This window comes from Penaeus vannamei, chromosome 9 (genome assembly GCF_042767895.1).
Source record: "Penaeus vannamei isolate JL-2024 chromosome 9, ASM4276789v1, whole genome shotgun sequence".
In the NCBI taxonomy this organism is placed as follows: domain Eukaryota; kingdom Metazoa; phylum Arthropoda; class Malacostraca; order Decapoda; family Penaeidae; genus Penaeus; species Penaeus vannamei.
In genome coordinates, this window is record NC_091557.1 from 47,047,532 (window position 1) to 47,064,955 (window position 17,424).

At 54.2% G+C, this 17,424-nt stretch overlaps 1 protein-coding gene across 1 annotated transcript in view; it reads left to right on the forward strand.

The window, feature by feature from the left end:
* LOC113800383 (zinc finger protein 704) overlaps positions 1-17,424 on the forward strand; it is a 186,770-nt gene that overhangs the window by 19,472 nt on the left and 149,874 nt on the right. The window lies entirely within an intron of this gene.

Here is a 17,424-nt window from a genome sequence, read left to right on the forward strand (position 1 = left end):
TCTCTCTCTCTCTGACACACGCACACACACACGCACACACGCACACACACACACACGCACACACACACACACACACACACACACACACACACACACACACACACACACACACACACACACACACACACACACACACACACACGCACACACGTATGCGCGCGCTCGTTCTCTCTTTCTCTCTCTCTCTCTTAATCTATCTTTATCTCCTTTATCTTTTTCTATTTTCCTCTCTCTTTCTCTCTCGCTGTCTCTCTCTTAATCTATATTTCTCTCCTCTCTCTCCCTCTCTCTCTCTCTCTCTCTCTCTCTCTCTGTCTCTCTCTCTCTCTCTGTCTCTCTCTCTCTCTCTCTCTCTCTCTCTCTCTCATTCTCTCTCATTCTCTCTCATTCTCTCTCTTTCTTTCTCTTTCTCTCTCCCTCTCCCTCTCTCTCACGATCTCCCTTTGTCTCTTTCTCTCTCTCTCTCTCTCTCTCTCTCTCTCTCTCTCTCTCTCATTCTCTCTCTCTCTCTCTCTCTCTCTCTCTCTCTCTCTCTCTCTCTCTCTCTCTCTCTCTCTCTCTCTCTCTCTCTGTGTGTGTGTGTGTCCGCGTATCTGCAGTGTATATAATGTTACTCGTTCCCCTCTGCGTACCCTGCTCTCGCTCCCTCTCGCTGCTCAGGGTACGAACTGCAAGGACGCTGATCGATGGAGCATTTTTCGTCCCCAGAACCTGTCGACAGCCGGGTGGAGGAGGGTGGATGCGGTGGAGGAAGGGATGCAGGAGGAAGGGATGGAGGGTGGAGGGTGGAGGGTGGAGGGTGGAGGAAGGGATGCAGGATGGAGGGTGGAAGGTGGAGGGTGGAAGAAGGGATGCAGGATGGAGAGTGGAGAATGGAGGGTGGAAGAAGGGATGCAGTACGGAAGGTGGAAGGTGGAGGGTGGAGGAAGGGTTGTGGAGAGGTGGATGCGGCTTAAGGAGGGTGGGGAGTGGGGGAGTTGGTGGATGCGTTAAGAGGGGCGGAAAGGGTGTTAGGTGTTGTGGGAAGAGCCTCGGAAGATTGATGGGGACTCGAAGGAAATGGCGGGGAAAGATCGATGGGGGATTAAACAGAAAGTGAGGGAGAGAAAGGGAGAAAGGGAGAGAGGGAGACAGAGATAGAGATAGAGACAGACAGGCAGACAGACAAACAGAGCGAATAATTATTACGGTTTACATTGCGCGATGATATCATCATCTTTCAATCTATCTTTCAATCTTTCTCTCCTCCTCCCCTTCTCTTGTACTCCTCCTCCCCTCCTCTCCTTCTCCTCCTTTTCCTACTCCTCCTCCTCCTCCTCCTTCGTGTTTCACCAGCGGCTCTATCCAATATAGCGTACCCAGCCTCCCTCGCTCGATGACATACTGTGCCGGGGAGAGAGAGAGAGAGAGAGAGAGAGAGAGAGAGAGAGAGAGAGAGAGAGAGAGAGAGAGAGAGAGAGAGAGAGAGAGAGAGAGAGAGAGGGGGGGGGAGTGAGGGAGAGAGGAAGAGAGAGAAGGAAAGACAGAGAAAGAAAGACAGAGAAAGAAAGACAGAGAAAGAAAGACGAGAGAAAGAAAGACAAGAGAAAGAGAGAGAGAGAGAGAGAGAGAGAGAGAGAGAGAGAGAGAGAGAGAGAGAGAGAGAGAGAGAGAGAGAGAGAGAGAGAGAGGAGAGAGAGAGAGGGAAAAGAGAGAGAGAAAGAGAGAGAGAGAGAGAGAGAAAGAGAGAGAGAGAGAGAGAGAGAGAGAGAGAGAGAGAGAGAGAAAAGGAAAGACAGAGAAAGAGAGAGAGAGAGAAAAGGAAAGACAGAGAAAGATACAGAGAGACGAAAACTTTCTTCTTTCCATTCGACGACGTCAGAACACGATTCGTCTCCGAACATAACCTCGAGATCACCCGAAGTGAACGAAACACACGACCTTCGAAATGAAGTCGGCGATTACGCAGGAGGTGATCAGCGTCGCCCTCGAGGTCATGTTCGGGAGGCTAATGCTTGTGGGTCTGTGGGTCTCGTGGCAGCTCATTAAGGCGTTGTCTGTACTCATAACCAGGCTCGCCCAGACGGAGAAGTGGAGAGAGGTTGAGAGGTTGAGAGGTTGCGCGGGCGAGGGGACGTGTCAGATGGTAATTAATTTCTGTCTTTGTGCGTCTGCGTGTTTCTTTGTCTATCTTTGTCTCTGTCTGAATTTGTCTCTCTCTTTCTGTCTGTCTCTGTCTTTCTGTCTGTCTCTTTCTGTCTCTCTCTGTCTCTCTCTCTCTCTCTCTCTCTCTCTCTCTCTCTCTCTCTCTCTCTCTCTCTCTCTCTCTCTCTCTCTCTCTCTCTCTCTCTCTCTCTCTCTCTCTCTCCTTGTAGCCTCTGGATATACCGCCCTTCACTTCCCCGTGCCCCATTAATCTCTTATCTATCCATCCATCCATCTATTTATCTATCTCTCGGCGCCTGTCTCCTCTCGCCCGTCCGCGCTCCGCCGATCTCGAGTCTAAGTGGCACGGACGCGTTAGACAGGCACTGGTGCGCATGCGTGCATTCTCTCGCGATTTCTCCGGGATGGAAGGAGGCTTTTAACGGCGAGAGTAATCGTTTCCATCGGCGACGGAATCGGACGCGGGATCTCGGGTATTGGAGCGTGCATGGGGGATGGGGGGAGGGGGTGGGAGGGAGGGGAAGGGAGAAGAGGGAAGGGGAGGGAGAGAGAGAGGTTAGGAGAGAGGGGAAAGGTAAGAGATTTGTAGGTAGGGGAAAGGGAGGGAGAGAGGTTGGGAGGGAGGGGAAGGGAGAGAGAGCATTCGAGGGAGGGAAGGGAGGGAAAGGTGATAGATTTGGAGGTAAGGGGAAGGGAGAGGGAGAGAGCATTTGAGGGAGGGAAGGGAAGGGAGGAAAAGGGGGTGGGAGAAGAGGAAGGGAGGGAGGGAGAGAGGGATTGGAAGAGGGGTAAAGGAGAGAATGCTTGAGGAGAAGAGGAACTGGGACTAGTGACACAGGAGACGAGGAGATGATGAAGAAAGGCGACAAGGAGAACGGAGAAATTTGGGGCATAAAACGGAAGATGAAAGGAAGAAAGGGAAAACCTGGCGAGACAAACAACCCGGGGCGGCCTGAGTATGACGGCTTCACCCTTCCCCCCTCCCCCTCCTGCCCCCCCTCTCTCTCTCTCTCTCTCTCTCTCTCTCTCTCTCTCTCTCTCTCTCTCTCTCTCTCTCTCTCTCTCTCTCTCTCTCTCTCTCTCTCTCTCTCTCTCTTCCTTCCTTTTCTCTTTCTCCTTCCTCTGCCTCGTCCTCTCCTTCCTTCCCTCTTCCACCCTCTCTGCCTCTCCCTCTATTTCTCCTGCCTCTTCCTTTTCTTCTCTTCCTCCCCCCCGTTCCTTCCTTCCTTCCCTCTTCCCCCTCCCTCTTTTTCGCTCTCTTTCCCCCTCCCCCTCCCCTCGCCCCTTCCCCCCTCCCCCTTCCGCGTCGCCTCAGCCTCCGAGCGCCTTTGAGGGTCGGCCTCGCGCTCTCGTGCGAGGACCCGGATCGAAAATCCTCCGATGACGACGCTGTGGAGGAGGAGGAGGAGGAGGAGGAGGAGGAGGAGGAGGAGGAGGAGGAGGAGGAGGAGGAGGAGGAGGAGGAGGAGGAGGAAGAAGAGAAGGACAAGAAGAGGAAGAAGAAGAAGAAGAAGAAAAGAAAGAAGAAGAGGAGGAGGAGGAGGGAAGAGGAGGAGGAGGAAAGAGGAGGAGGAGGAAAAGAGGAGGAGTGAGGAAAAGGAGGAGGAGGAGGAGGAAAGAGAGGAGGAGGGAGGAAAAGAGGAGGAGAGGAGAAAGAGGAGGAGAGGAGGAGAGAGGAGGAGAAGGAGGAGGAGAAGGAGGAGGAGAAGGAGGAAGGAGGAGGAGAAGGAGAAGGAGGAGGAGGAAGGAGAAGGAGGAGGAGAAGGAGAAGGAGGGTGAGGAGGAAGGGAGGAAGGAGGGAGGGAGGGCGGGGAGGAGGAGAGGAGGGAGGGAAGGAGAAGATGGGAGGGGAGGAAGGAGAGGAGGGAGGGCGAGAAGGGAGAAGGGACGGAGGAGAAGGGAGAAGACGGGTAGGGAGGAAGGGAGGGCGGGAGGGAGGAGAGGAGAAGACGGAGGGAGGGAGGAAGACGGAGGAGAAGGGAGGAAGACGGAGGAGCAGGAGAAGACGGAAGGAGGAAGGAGAGACGGAGGAGAAGTGGCAAGGAAGGGAGGGAGGAAGGAGAAGACGGAGGGAGAAGGAGAAGACGGAGGAGGGAGGGAGGAAGGAGAAGGAGGGTAAGGAGAGGAGTGAAGAAGGAGGGAGGAAGGAGAAGGAGAAGGAGAAGGAGAAGGAGAAGGAAGAAGGAGAAGGAGGGCAAGGAGAAGAAGAAGAAGAAGAAGAAGAAGAAGAAGAAGAAGAAGAAGAAGAAGAAGAAGAAGAAGAAGAAGAAGAAGAAGAAGAGAAAGAAGAAGAAGAGGAGGGGGAGTAGTAGGAGTAGGAAGAGCGCTAATCTCCCGAATCTTTTTGTATGTAAATCCCTCCTGCGTGTCTTAGCCTCCGTTTTAGTAGGCCAGCGAGAAGGGAGGGAGGAAGGGAGGGAGGGACGGAGGGTGAGGAGGGAGGGAGGGAGGGAGAGGAGGAAGGGCGGGCAGGGAGGAGTGGCAAAGAAGGGAGGGAGGGAGGGCTGGGAGGAAGGGCGGGTAGGGAGGAGTAGCAAGGAAGGAGGAAGGGAGGGCAAGGAGGGCTGGGAGGAAGGGAGGAAGGGCGGGTAGGGAGGAGGGGCGGGAGAGAGGGCTGGGAGGAAGGGAGGGAGGGAGTGGAGGGAAGGAAGGAGGAAGGGAGGGCTGGGAGGAAGAGAGGGCTGGGAGGAAGGGAGGGTAGGGAGGAGTAGGCAAGGAAGGGCAAGGAAGGAGAAGGGAGGGAGGGAGGGAGGAAGGAAGGGAGTGAGTAGTGGCAAGGAAGGAGGAAGGGAGGGCGGGGAGGGAAAGGGTTGACGGGAGAGGCGCTCGGAATTTTATCTCCGCAAAACGTCGCCGCGGGATCGTTCGGGCGTCGGCGGTCAGAGGTACGAGGTCAGGAGATTCGGGGTTGGGGGCGGGAGGGAGGGGAAGGGGGGAGGGGGAGGTCGGTGTAGGAAGGGTGCTTGACCCGCCGAGCGCACCCCCTCCCCCCCTTAGCGGTCACTCAGTGCCCTCCTCGCCCCCTTTCCTCCAGCCAACGAGCCGCTCCTGCTGGCCAGCGGATGCCACGGCCCTCGGGACTCCTGAAGACGAGGAGAAAGTGCAAGGCGTGGCGGGTCTGCCTGACGAGGAGGGAGAAGGGAGAAGGGAGAAGGGAGAAGGGCCAGCTCAGGGCTCCAGGGCCGCTGGGGGAGAAGGCGGGCGAGGCAGGACGTGGGGAGCGAAGGCATTTCGCAAAATAATAACACAGTAAAGACGGTGGGAAATTCGTTTGGAAACCCCAGGGAGAAGGAGGAGGAAGCGAGAAAGGAAGAGGAAACGGAAACGGCAAAGGAAAAGGGAGGAGAAGAAAGAGAAGAAGGAGAGGGAGAGGGACGCAGTGAATTGGCCTAGACTCGCTGAACATCCAAAACACTTCTTATTTTTTTTCGCGACGTTGCTGTGACTGGAAACGAAACAGAATTTATGTTTACTTCCCGACGGCGGCGGCGTTGCGTTTCAGCCAGGGTATCTGTTGGCAGCGGGGGGGGGGGGGTACAGGGAGAGGAAATGGGAGAGGGAGAAGGACAGCGAAATGGAGAGGGAGAGGAAATGGGAAGAGGAGAAGGACAGCGAATGGAAAGGGAGGGTGAAGAGGAGAGGGAAAGTAGGAGAGAGAGGGGGAAGAGGAGAGGGAGAAGGAAACGTAGAGGAGAGAAAGGGGGAAGAGGAAGGAAGAGGGAGATGAAGAAGGAGGAGAGGGCGAGGAGGGGGGGGGAGTGTTGAGGGGGCGGGCGAGACGAGGTCATCCAGTGGTCAGTTTCTCTCCTCGCGGCGAGCGGTGGGCGGCTTAATGGTGGCAGAGGCGCATCGAAAATAATGAAATGGGATAAAAATGGAAATGGTTTAGTGAAAGGGGGAGAGAGAGGCTTGGGGAGGGGGAGAGTAGGGGAGGGAGAGAGGCTTAGGGAGGGGGGGAGAGAAGGGGAGGGAGGGAGGGAGGGGGGAGACTAAGCTCAAGCCCCAAGTTTGGTGGTTGGCGAACGACAAACTGGAAAATATGATTGTTTTTTTCCCCAAGATAAAGAAGAAAAGGGGGGAGAGAGACAGACAGACAGACAGACAGACAGACACAGTGTTTTAGTGTCTGTCCCCTCCGCCGAGACTTTAAAGAGACAAAACACCCGAAGGAATAATAAGAAAACCGCAAAGCCGTGTCTAATTAAGCCTGAGTGAACCCCTCGATGCGAGCGGGAGAGCGGGGGGGGGCCAGGGGGGCAGGGGGGACAGGAGGGGAGATGTGTTGTCGTTCAGGTAATTAGCTTGTGATAACCTGAGGTCGGTTCGCCAGTCCGGGCTTGGGGTGGGGGGGTGGGGGGGGGTGGCGAACGAGGGCCAAAGACTTGTTCTAAGGGTAGGCCTATAGAGCACGTCTCTGGTTCTCGGGTTTCTTTCTTCTCTCTCTCTTGTCTTTCTTCTCTCTCTCTTGTCTTTCTTCTCTCTCTCTTGTCTTTCTTCTCTTCTTCTTGTCTTTCTTCTCTTCTTCTTCTTCTTCTTCTTCTTCTTCTTCTTCTTCTTCTTCTTCTCTCTCTCTCTCTCTCTCTCTCTCTCTCTCTCTCTCTCTCTCTCTCTCTCTCTCTCTCTCTCTCTCTCTCTCTCTCTCTCCACACACGCACGGGCGCGCACACACACACACAAACACACACGCGCATACACATATAAGCACGTACACTCACGCACGCACTGGAACGCATCTAAATACACAGCTATCAGTCTATTTATCTCCCCCATTCTCTTCCCCCTTCCCTTTCTCTCTTCACCCTCCTCTCCCTCTCCCCCCTTCCTTACCTGAGAGTCTATCCCTTTATCAGTGTGTAAATCTCATTGTTTGGGGGGGGGGGAGGGGGGAGAGGGAGGGACCCGCTGTCTGGGGTGGATCTTGGCGCTTCTTGGAATATCTTAATCACAGGAAAATAAGCGAGCGTGTTTTTATTTTTATTTTTTGGTATTGTAGGTGTTTTGTTTGTTTAAATACCTTCTTTTTTAGATAAAGTTTTGGTTGTGGGTATGTATATGTGTCTTTTTTATTTTATTTTTTTCTTATTTCTTTTTTCTTTCTCGTTTTTTTTTCTTTTCTTTTTCCTTTTTCTTGTTTTCTTTTTTTAAGGGTGTTATTTTCACCGCAATGAAAGGAAAAGAACGCTTATGGTTGTTATTATGACTATATGCTATTTGTACTCGTGTCTTATTCGGTTCATTTCTTTTTACTATACCTATGAGCATAGCTTATTTCGGCATTTCCACCTTTATGTGATATTTGATGTCAGCAAAATGAGGAAAAGACGGCTTAGGGTTGCCAGTGTCATTGTGAACGCACAGAGATTAGAATTCAGATAAAACCGAGTAAGAGGGAGATTTTCCGAAGCGAGGTGGACGATCGTGGGCGACAGAGGTCTAAATGGGTCCATAATAAGTATTGAGGCCTTGGTGGACGCCCACGATAGGCATCGGTGAGTCATGGAGAGTAATTTCAAACGGCGATAAAAGGTGAATGTGGAGCGCTGTCACGGGCGGGGGGGGGAGCTGGGGGGACTGGGGGGCTGGGTGAGTGTTGGTGCGTTTCTTTTGTTTACTTTTAGCGCGTCGCTGATCAGGTGCTGTGGGGGGGGGGAGAAAGCGGGGAGTGGGACGAGAGGAGGGAGGAGAGAAGGAAAGAGAAGAGAAGTAGAGTAGAGAATAAAAATAGAGAAAAGAGAAAAAAGTAGAGAAGAACGAAGGGAAGAGAAGAGTAGAAAAGAGAGAAGAAAAATAGAAAAGAGAGAAGAATAGTAGAGAAGAGAGCAGAAAATCAGAGAGAATAGTAGAAGAAAGAAAAGTAGAGAAAAGAAGAGTAGAGAAGAGAGAAGAAAAGCAGAGAAAAGAAGAGTAGAGAAGAAAGGAAAAGTAGAGAAGAGAAGAGTAGAGAAGAAAGGAAAAGTAGAGAAGAGAAGAGTAGAGAAGAAAGGAAAAGTAGAGAAGAGAAGAGTAGAGAAGAAAGGAAAAGTAGAGAAGAGAAGAGAAGAAGAAGGAAAAGTAGAGAAGAGAAGAGTAGAGAAGAAAGGAAAAGTAGAGAAGAGAAGAGTAGAGAAGAAAGGAAAAGTAGAGAAGAGAAGAGAAGAGTAGAGAAGAAAGGAAAAGTAGAGAAAAGAAGAGAAAAGAAGAGAAAAGAAGAGAGAGAGAGAGAGAGAGAGAGAGAGAGAGAGAGAGAGAGAGAGAGAGAGAGAGAGAGAGAGAGAGAGAGAGAGAGAGAGAGAGAGGAAGAAGCGAGGTGTGCTCAGGAATCCCAAGTGTCTATTCCCGGGAGCCGCTCCCAATTCCTGCGGGCGGCCGAGGCGACGGGCGTTCCGAACGGCCAGGGCGGCGACGGAGAGACTCGGGGCCACGGGCGTCCCTCCCCGCAGTGAACTCGAAAGGAAAGGCTGGAGATGTTGGCGATTCAAGGGGAAATTGAGGGGAAAAGATGGAAAGGAAGGCTGGAGATGTTGGCGATTCAGGGGGAAATTGAAGGGGAAAGAGCAAGGGGTGGAGAACGCGCGAAGAAGTACTCGGACCGAATCAAATCCTTGGGCGGCGCAGTATCAAGCGGCGATGTCTGCAGTCGGGCGAGGTATCGACATCGACGGGAACTTGTGACACCCAAAAGCTCGTATCAAGGGCGGCGCCTAAGAGAACAGAATGAACCCGGCCAGAGAGCTCTCAAACCTTGCGGAGAACCGTCGCCATTGCGGTCGACTCCCTCGGCGTTTCTGGTTTCTCGCGGTCGGTCGCTTCGGTCTCTCGTCGCCCTCCATGCCTGTCCCTCCCTTATTTCGTCTTTTATTTAGGCTTATTATGCCGTTGCTACGTTTGATTACGTGATTATGGCGGCGCTGATGAATTTGGGTTGGGAGTGGAGGGACTGGAGGGAGGGGGGGGGAAGGGGGCGTGGCGGAGGTTAGAGGTGTGTGGGTTATTTATAAGTGGGACCGAAGGGAAGGCTGCTTGTCCATGGCGGCCGCGGGTGGAGGGGGGGGGGGGGTTGCCGGGGTCTATGGGCGATTTGGCGAGAGGGACACGGGACTTTTTTTTTTTTTTAATTATCACTTTTTTTTCTACGTGAGATCGTGTTTGGTTTTCATCTTCACAGTTTTTTTTTATGCGTTAGGTGGTGTTTCTTTCATTTTTACCGTTTTTTTATGCGTTAGATCGTGTTTGTCATGTTTAGCTTTTATGCGTTAGACCGTGTTGTTCATGTTCAGTTTTTACGCGTTAGATCGTGTTGTTTTTTTCATGTTCACTCTTTTAAAACCTTAGGACCTGTTTTTAATTACTCATATTTAAATCTTGGACGAGGTCTCGACGTGCTCACGTTCATAGAGGCAGAGATCTGTGGGGCGGAGCCTGGAGGGTCGGGGAGCCGAGCCATAGGGCGGGCGGGGAGCCGAGCCATAGGGCGGGCGGGCGCGGTCCGGCGGTGGCTCGCGGGGTCACGGCGGCGGCGGCGGCGGCGGCGGAGGGACGTGCAGGCGACACGACGACAACCGGGTGTGCTGCGGGTGGGGGGGAAGGAGGGAGGAGGAGAGGAGGGAGAGGGGAAGGTAGGGGAGGGGAGGGGGTAGGAGGGAAGAGGAGGGAGGAGAGAGGAGGGGAGGGGAAGGTAGGGGAGAGGAGAGGAGAGGAAACGAGAGGAGGAGGGGAGGAGGGGAGAGGAGAAGAGGGGAGGGAGAGGAGAGGAAACGAGAGGAGGGGAGGGAGAGGAGGGAGAGGGGAAGGTAGGGAGGGGAGGGGAGGGAGAGGAGAAGGGAGAGGAAGGAGAGGAAAGGAAGGTCGAGAGAGGGAGAAAGAAGAGAAGAGGAGAATAAAAATAGATAAAAAAGAAAAAGACAGAGAAAGAGAAACAAGAGAAATGAAGTAGAGAAAAATATAAAACGAAAAAGACCGAGAAAGAAGCGGAGAACGAGAGAGCGCAGAGACGCGGCCGCAGCGAAGCCGGCAAAAACCGGAAGAACGGGTTCTCCTTCAGACGGGCGCGAGACGTCCGTGCGTGCCCTGGCTCCGAGGGCGTCGTCAGCCGAGCCCAAGGGACGCGACCCTCGGAATCAAGGGGCTCGTAGGCCTACCGCCGATAGGCCTTGGAACGGGGGCAAAAAAATGTCCTGCTTCCCGGTGCAATTAGAAGACGGAGAGAGAGAGATAAGGGAAATGGAGGAGAAAGGGAGGGAAAAAAAAGAAACGGGGTCATCCGGGGATTACTTCCTCCTCCTCCTTCGGGAAAAAAAGGAAAATTTCTTTGTCGATGAGGAAAAAAAAGGGACCGGGAGGGGAGGAGGGGAGGGGGGGAGGGGGAGTTCAGAGACGGAGGGTGAATAACGAAGAGATAGCATCAAGATATAAATACGTACATGTAGATCCACACACACACACACCCGCGCGCGCACATGCATTTCAGAAGTCAAATAAGTGGACGATCGGAGAAGCAGAGAAGGAACCTGAGGACGGGCGGCGGGCGAGTGGCACCGGTCGCGCGCCGCCCTTTCACCCGTTGGGCTTCTCCTGCAGGTGGCATTTGCTTGTTGCTAGGCTCGTTGGGGCTCTGCAAGGGGGGGGCTCTAAGGAGGTGGAGGTCATCTCGGAGGTCAGGTCAGCGCCAGGAGAGCGGGAAGGGGCCGAGGAGGGCGGTGGTCTTTGGAGAAAGGCTGCTGCTTCCGTGCTGAGGGCGGAGCTGCAGGCGGCGGTGGCGGGGGAGGGGGAGGGGTGGAGAGGGGGGGAGAGCGAGGGGAGGTGCGGGGAGGAGAAAGGGATAGGAAGACAGAGAGAGAGAGAAAAAAAAAGGAGAGGGGAGAAGCCCCACCCCCTCCCCCCTCCCTTCCCTCAGGAGGTGCACAGCAGAGGTCGCGGGTGACTCAGACGTCTTGCCGGGATTAGCAACCTCCGCAAAAACTGGCAAAGGAAGCGGAGCGGAATCGGACTGCAGGAAGTTGTTTTTGAACGCAAACGGCATCCTCACTCTCTCCTCCTCGCAGACGCAAATGGCAGGCGGTGAGGCTGCCGTGCGGGGCGGCCGCTGGATGAGTCTTCCTGCCTCTCTCTTTCTCTCTCTCTCTCTCTCTCTCTCTCTCTCTCTCTCTCTCTCTCTCTCTCTCTCTCTCTCTCTCTCTCTCTCTCTCTCTCTCTCTCTCTCTCTCTCATTCTATTACATTCTCCGGTTTCTCTTTCTCGCACTCCCACATTGCTTTCTCTTTCCCTTCACTCATTCCTCTCACTTTTCTCTTCTCTCTTCGCTCTCAGCTCGTATTTGCCTCATCCCTCCTCCGCTCCTTAATATATTCCATCCGCCCCCACCCGCTCTCCGTCTCCCTCGTTGCCTCATTCCCTCCTTCGCTAATCAGATCATGGCTTTCATTCTATTTGCGTCGGTCGGTGCTTCCTCGTGCGGCCGATGTCCACCTCTCCCCCGGCGGAACGGGAGTGCGCGGCGCCCCCGTGCGACGCCGCCCTCGTCAGAATGGAGAAGGGCGCTGATTCATTGTTTATTTCGAGCGGGCAAGCCGAGCCGCGCTGTTCCCGGCGAGGCGGCGCAGCACAGATCCCAGGGCGAGGTAGACGGGGCAGGAAGGAGGCCGGGGGCGCCAGATGGAGGGCGGGGCGGGGCGCACGGCGGCAGGAGAACTTGCTTTCGGAGGCAGGGAGCCCCGCAGGAGCGAGAGCACAGGAGGCAGACTCACTCCCGCAGGAGAGAGCGAGGGCCTCCGTCGCAGCTGCCTCGGCGCTGGACACTGTGCGGGAAGCTCGTGCGCCAGCTGGGTGACGTCATAGTGCCGCGGCTTGGGCGGGGTTACTGGGGACGCGCCGTATATAGGCCACCTGGTTAATAAGAACAGGCCAGCCGTCTCTCGCCGTTTGAGGTCGCTTTACTGGCTGCTTCTCGCACATTATTCACTTTACAGTTAAAAGGCGTTGTGGATTATCCGGCCGCGATCGGCTCGGCTGCGGCGGCGACTTCGTATTCCGGACGATTTCGGTCGAGTTGCCAAGCGCAGCAAGTCGGTGCCGTTTTGTTTTCCTCTTTCCCGCGTCGGTGGAGCACGGCCGAGCGAAGGCGGACCGGGGGCGGGGCCGTGGGCGTGCGGCGGGAGTGGGTGCCAAGCGGCGTGTGGCAGCCATGACATATATTTTCGTGATGGCTCGTAGGCCTAGTGCCACCGCCGGGGGTGTACGGCGGCGCTCACACCCCCCCCTGTCCCTCCCCCTGCCTCCCCCCCTCTCTCTCTCTCACTGCGCTTCCCTTCAAGCCCTCCTCTCCCCGGGGCGGCCGCGCTGGCGTCCGAGCAGCTGGCACTCTGAAAACCACCGAGAAAGGGAGTGAGTGAGGGAGAGAAGGAGTGAGAGTGAGGGAGGGAGGGAGGGAGTGAGTCAGAGAGGGAGGGAGGGAGGAAGGGAGTGATGGAGGGAGGGAGGGAGTGAGGCCATGAGTGAATCGGTTTTGCCAAGAAGCGGAGAGAGAGAGAGAGAGAGAGAGAGAGAGAGAGAGAGAGAGAGAGAGAGAGAGAGAGAGAGAGAGAGAGAGAGAGAGAGAGAAGAAGAGAGAGGAAGGAGGAGGGCTGGCAATAAGGGAAAAATAACGAAATGTTACGATCTCCAACTGCTTCATTATGAAAGGAAACACTAACACGAAGAAAACGGAAGTGTTAAAGGGAGTGGAAGCGAAGGAAGGAGAAGGGAAGTGAAGAGAAGAGAGGGGGAGGGAGGGACAGGAGGGGGGAGGAGGCACTAGAGTTTGACTGTTACCCCGTATTAAAGAGGATGAGCGGGAGGGGGCGAAGGGAGGGCCGTGGGAGAGGACAGGAGGAGAGGAAGGGAGAGAGAAAAGAGGCTAAATAAATGAATGTGTGACATTGAGAGAGAGAGAGAGAGAGAGAGAGAGAGAGAGAGAGAGAGAGAGAGAGAGAGAGAGAGAGAGAGAGAGAGAGACAGAGAGAGAGGGAGAGCGAGAAACAGAAAAAAAGGCACAGAGAGAGAGAGAGAGAAAGAAAGAAAGAAAGAAAGAAAGAAAGAAAGAAAGAGACAGACAGAGAGAGAGAGTAAATGAGTAAGAAAACGAGAGGGAGAGAGAGAGAGAGAGGCCGAGGGCGAGGGAGAGGAAGGGCGAGAGGGGGAGAGGGGAGAGGCGGGGCGCGAGTGTAATGTAGGGCACGGCGGATAAAGCGAGAGCGCGGAGAAAAGGTACTTTGTGGAGCAGGAGGCTGGACACAACTGGCTCTTTCTGCCCGGTCGTTTTCCAGGAGACTTTATTCGTGGCAGGTGGGAGAAAGGGGGAGAGAGTGAGGGGGGGGAAGGGAGAAAGGGGGAGAGAGGGGGGGGAGGGAGAAAGGTAGAGAGAGAGAGGGGGGGGAGAAAGGGAGAGAGAGAGAGGGGGAGAAAGGGAGAAAGAGGGGGAAGGGAGGGAGAGAGAGAGAGGGGGAGGAGAAAGGAGAGAGAGAGAGGGGGAGGGAGAATGAGGGAGAGAGAGAGAGGGGGGAAAGGGAGAGAGAGGGGGGGAGGGAGAAAGGGGAGAACGGGAGAGAGTGGGGAGAAAGGGAGGGAGAGAGGGGAGAAAGGAGAGAAGAGAGAGAGAGAAAGGGAGAAAGAGAGGGGGAGAACTGGAGAGAGAGGGGGGACGGGAGAAAGGGAGATAGAGAGTGGGGAAGAAAGGGAGAGAGAGAGAGGGAGAAAGGAGATATAGAGAGGGGGGGAAGGGAGATAGAGAGGGGGGGAGGGAGAGGGGGAAGGGAGATAGAGGGGGAGAGAAAGGGAGAGAGTGGGAGAAAGGAGGGAGATGGAGGGGAGAAAGGGAGAGAGAGAGGGAGAAAGGGAGAGAGGGAGAAAGGGAGAGAGAGAGGGGGAGAAAGGGGGAGAGAGGGGGGGGAGGGAGAAAGGTAGAGAGAGAGAGGGGGGGGAGAAAGGGAGAGAGAGAGAAAGAGAAAGGGAGAGAGAGAGGCCTCCTTCCTCCTCCTATCGCTCCCTCCCCCTCTCTTCTCTTCACTTCCCTTCTCCTTCCTTCGTTTCCGCTCCCTTTTGACGTTTTTCTTCGTTTTAGTCTTTTTTTTATTGTAGATCTTAATTAGACTTCGAGGTTTTGATAAGATTTTTCTTTAAAACCTTAGTCCGACTCGGGAGAAAAGTGAAGCAGTTTGCCAGATCAGGCGATACGAGCTGCAATAAACGAAGGGTTTGGACTCTCTGAACCTCAGCTGGTATCAGTGTCGGCTTCTCTCTCGCCACAGAATGGTAGATCTCGCGCCGCTATAAGGAGCTTGATTGGTTATATTTCCTTCTCCGTCTCGCGATCTACGTAATTTCCGCTTTTCTTCTTCTTCTTGTTTATTCTTTTTCTTTCTTCTTCTTTCGTTTCTCGCCTCTCGTTTCTCGCCTCTCGCCTCTCTCTCTTCTCTCGTTTCTCGCCTCTCTTTCTCTCTCTCTCTCTCTCTCTCTCTCTCTCTCTCTCTCTCTCTCTCTCTCTCTCTCTCTCTCTCTCTCTCTCTCTCTCTCTCTCTCTCTCTCTCTCTCTCTCTCTCTCTCTCTCTCTCTCTCTCTCTCTCTCTCTCTCTCTCTCTCTCTAGCCAAATGGAGGCTCAGATAAAACAGTTGTAGTTATGATCCTGTAATTACTTTGTAGGATGTGGAATTTTGTGGACTCGTTGTAGCTGGTGTGTAATCATTTCCTCTTTTCTTCTCGCATTCCTCCATTGAAGACACCTCCTACCCCCCCTACCCACTCGCCCCCCCCCGTGGAACCTCCTCCCCCCTCCCTTCTACCCACTCGACCCCCCCCCCCCCGTGGAAGGCCCTCATCGCCACGGAGGTAGATGGATGGGGGGGAAGGGAGGGGGGTAGGACGGGGGAGGCGTTTCCCCGCTACTGGAGATAATGGGAAAGGGAAGGGCGCTTGGAAATGGGTTAGGGAGGGGGGGGGGAGATGAGAGGAGAGTAGAGGAGGGGGGAGATGAGAGGAGAGTAGAGGATTGGAGGGGGGAGAATGGGAAAAGGAGAGGAGAGGAGAGGGGAGAAGAGAAGAAAATGAAATAAAAAAAAAGAAAAGAAAAGAAAGGAATTGAGAAGAGGAGAGGAAAGGAGAGTGGAAAATAAAATAAAATAAAATAAAGGAATTGAGAAGAGGAGAGAAAAGGAGAAAAGAGAAAAATGAAGTGTTTCATCTAAAAAGATACAGGTCATACATGATAGCTTTTGGTTCTCTGAATAATGTTATTCTGACAGGAACATGAATTCAGTTTCGGAATCTGCGACACCCAGCCGTCCGTACTTTGCCTCACGACCGTCCCCGGGGTGAGATAACGAGCGAGCGGGCAAGGCAGCTGTGGCAAGATCAGCTGGGCGATTATGTTGATGCAGAGGTTAATGTTTGCAAGCCCCTCTCCCCTCCCCCCCCTGCCGAGTTCGATCCCGACCCGAAAGCCATTGCAACATTGAGCATTGCAGGGCTCGCGGGGGGAAAACAAGTTATTTTTGGAGGCGGAGAACGCGGGCGGGCGCTGCTGACCTGCCCTCCCTGTCGCGCTGAGCTGGCGGGCGGGGGTGGGGTGGGGGTGTGGGGTGTGGGATGGGTGTGAGGTAGGCTGGGGGGTGGGGTGGGGTCAATTGCTGGGTACGAGGGGAAAAAAAGGCGGTAATTGCAACTGTTTTGACTTGTTTTTTCGATATTTGCAATGTGGAATTACTGTGGGAGTTGTGTTTAAGAGTGATATTTTTATGGCTTTTCCGTCGTTGGGACTGGGTCGTTTAGCGTGCATGATAAAGAAATGGCCGTCTGTCTGTTTTATTTACCTTGGTTCAGGTGCAGACATTTAAATTAGCTTACAGTTGCGTTTACTCTAAGCCTGAGCTTAGGTGACTCAGCCTTCTCTAATCTCCTCTCTCAGTCTCTTTCTCTCTCTCCTCCCTCCCTCCCTCCCTCCCTCTGTCTCCTGCCTCCCTCCCTCTCCTCTTTCTCCCGCCTCTCTCCCTCTTCTCTTTTCCCTCTCTCTCTCTCTCTCCTCTTTCTCCCTCTCACTCCTCTCTCTCCTCTCTCTCTCTCTCTCTCTCTCTCTCTCTCTCTCTCTCTCTCTCCCTCTCTCCTCTCTCTCCCTCTCCCTCTCTCTCTCTCCCTCTCCCTCTCTCTCTCTCTCTCTCCCTCTATCCCCTCTCTCTCTCTCCTCTATCCCCCTCTCCCTCTCCCTCCCCCCTCCCCCCTCTCCCTCTCCCCTCTCCCCCTCCCTCTCTCCTCTCCTCCCTCTCTCCTCTCTTCTCTCTCCCCCCTCTCCCTCTATCCCCCTCTCCCTCTCCTCTCCCTCTCCCTCTCCCCCTCTCCCTCTCCCTCTATCCCCCTCTCCCTCTATCCCTCTTCCTCTCCTCTCTTTTACCTTATCTCCTCACCCCCTCTCTTGTCCCACTTCTCTGCTGACGTAACGCAGGGTGACGGCGGAGAGGAATAGGAGAGGGCCGAGGAGGCGACCGGTGAAACGGGGGTTGCGGGCCGTAGAGTTTTACCATAGTGTCAGGGTCTGGAGTCTCGCGGCAGAAAATCCGGTGTTTGCGCTGTGTTCGATCTGCATCATTGGCGAATGGATGTTTGTCGATGTGCGCTCGCCGTTCCCCGCTTTCTCTTCCGCGCGTGTAAACAACAGCTAGTCTACATCGAGGGAAAAAAAAAAAAAAAAAGGGGGGGGGGGCAAGAAAAAGCTGCTGTCATAAAAGCCATTCTTGTCTTCATGAGGCGGACCCGCGGACCGGTTCCTGGCGACACTGTCCTCACGTGAACCAGGTTAAAGGAAGGGAGAAGGAGGGGGGCGAGGAGGGGAGGGAAGGAAGGGAGAGGAGGGGGCGAGGAGGGGGAAGGGGAAGGAAGGAAGGAAGAGGTAAAGGGGGAAGGGAGGGAGGAAGGGGAGGAAGGGGAGGGAGGAAGAAGAGTAAAGGGAAGGGAGGGAAGGAAGGAAGGAGGGAGGAATGGGGAAAGGGGGGAGGGAGCAGAGGGAAGGAAGGAAGGAGGGACGGATGGAGGGAAGGAGGGAGGAGGGAGGGAGAACGTTTACCTAGTTACACTCGCGGATGGATAAGTTCCCTCGGCCTCGCCTCAAGTGAAAGGAATTTGCATCTCGGAATCACCGTTTTGAACTGGCTGGTTTAATGCTCTTTGAAGATTAATTTTTTTTCTTTTAATGAGTACAAATAAGTTTCAGGCTTGATTGGGGTTGTTGTGAAGTTGGTTTACTACAGGCTTCTTTTTCTTTTCTCTCTCTCTCTCTCTCT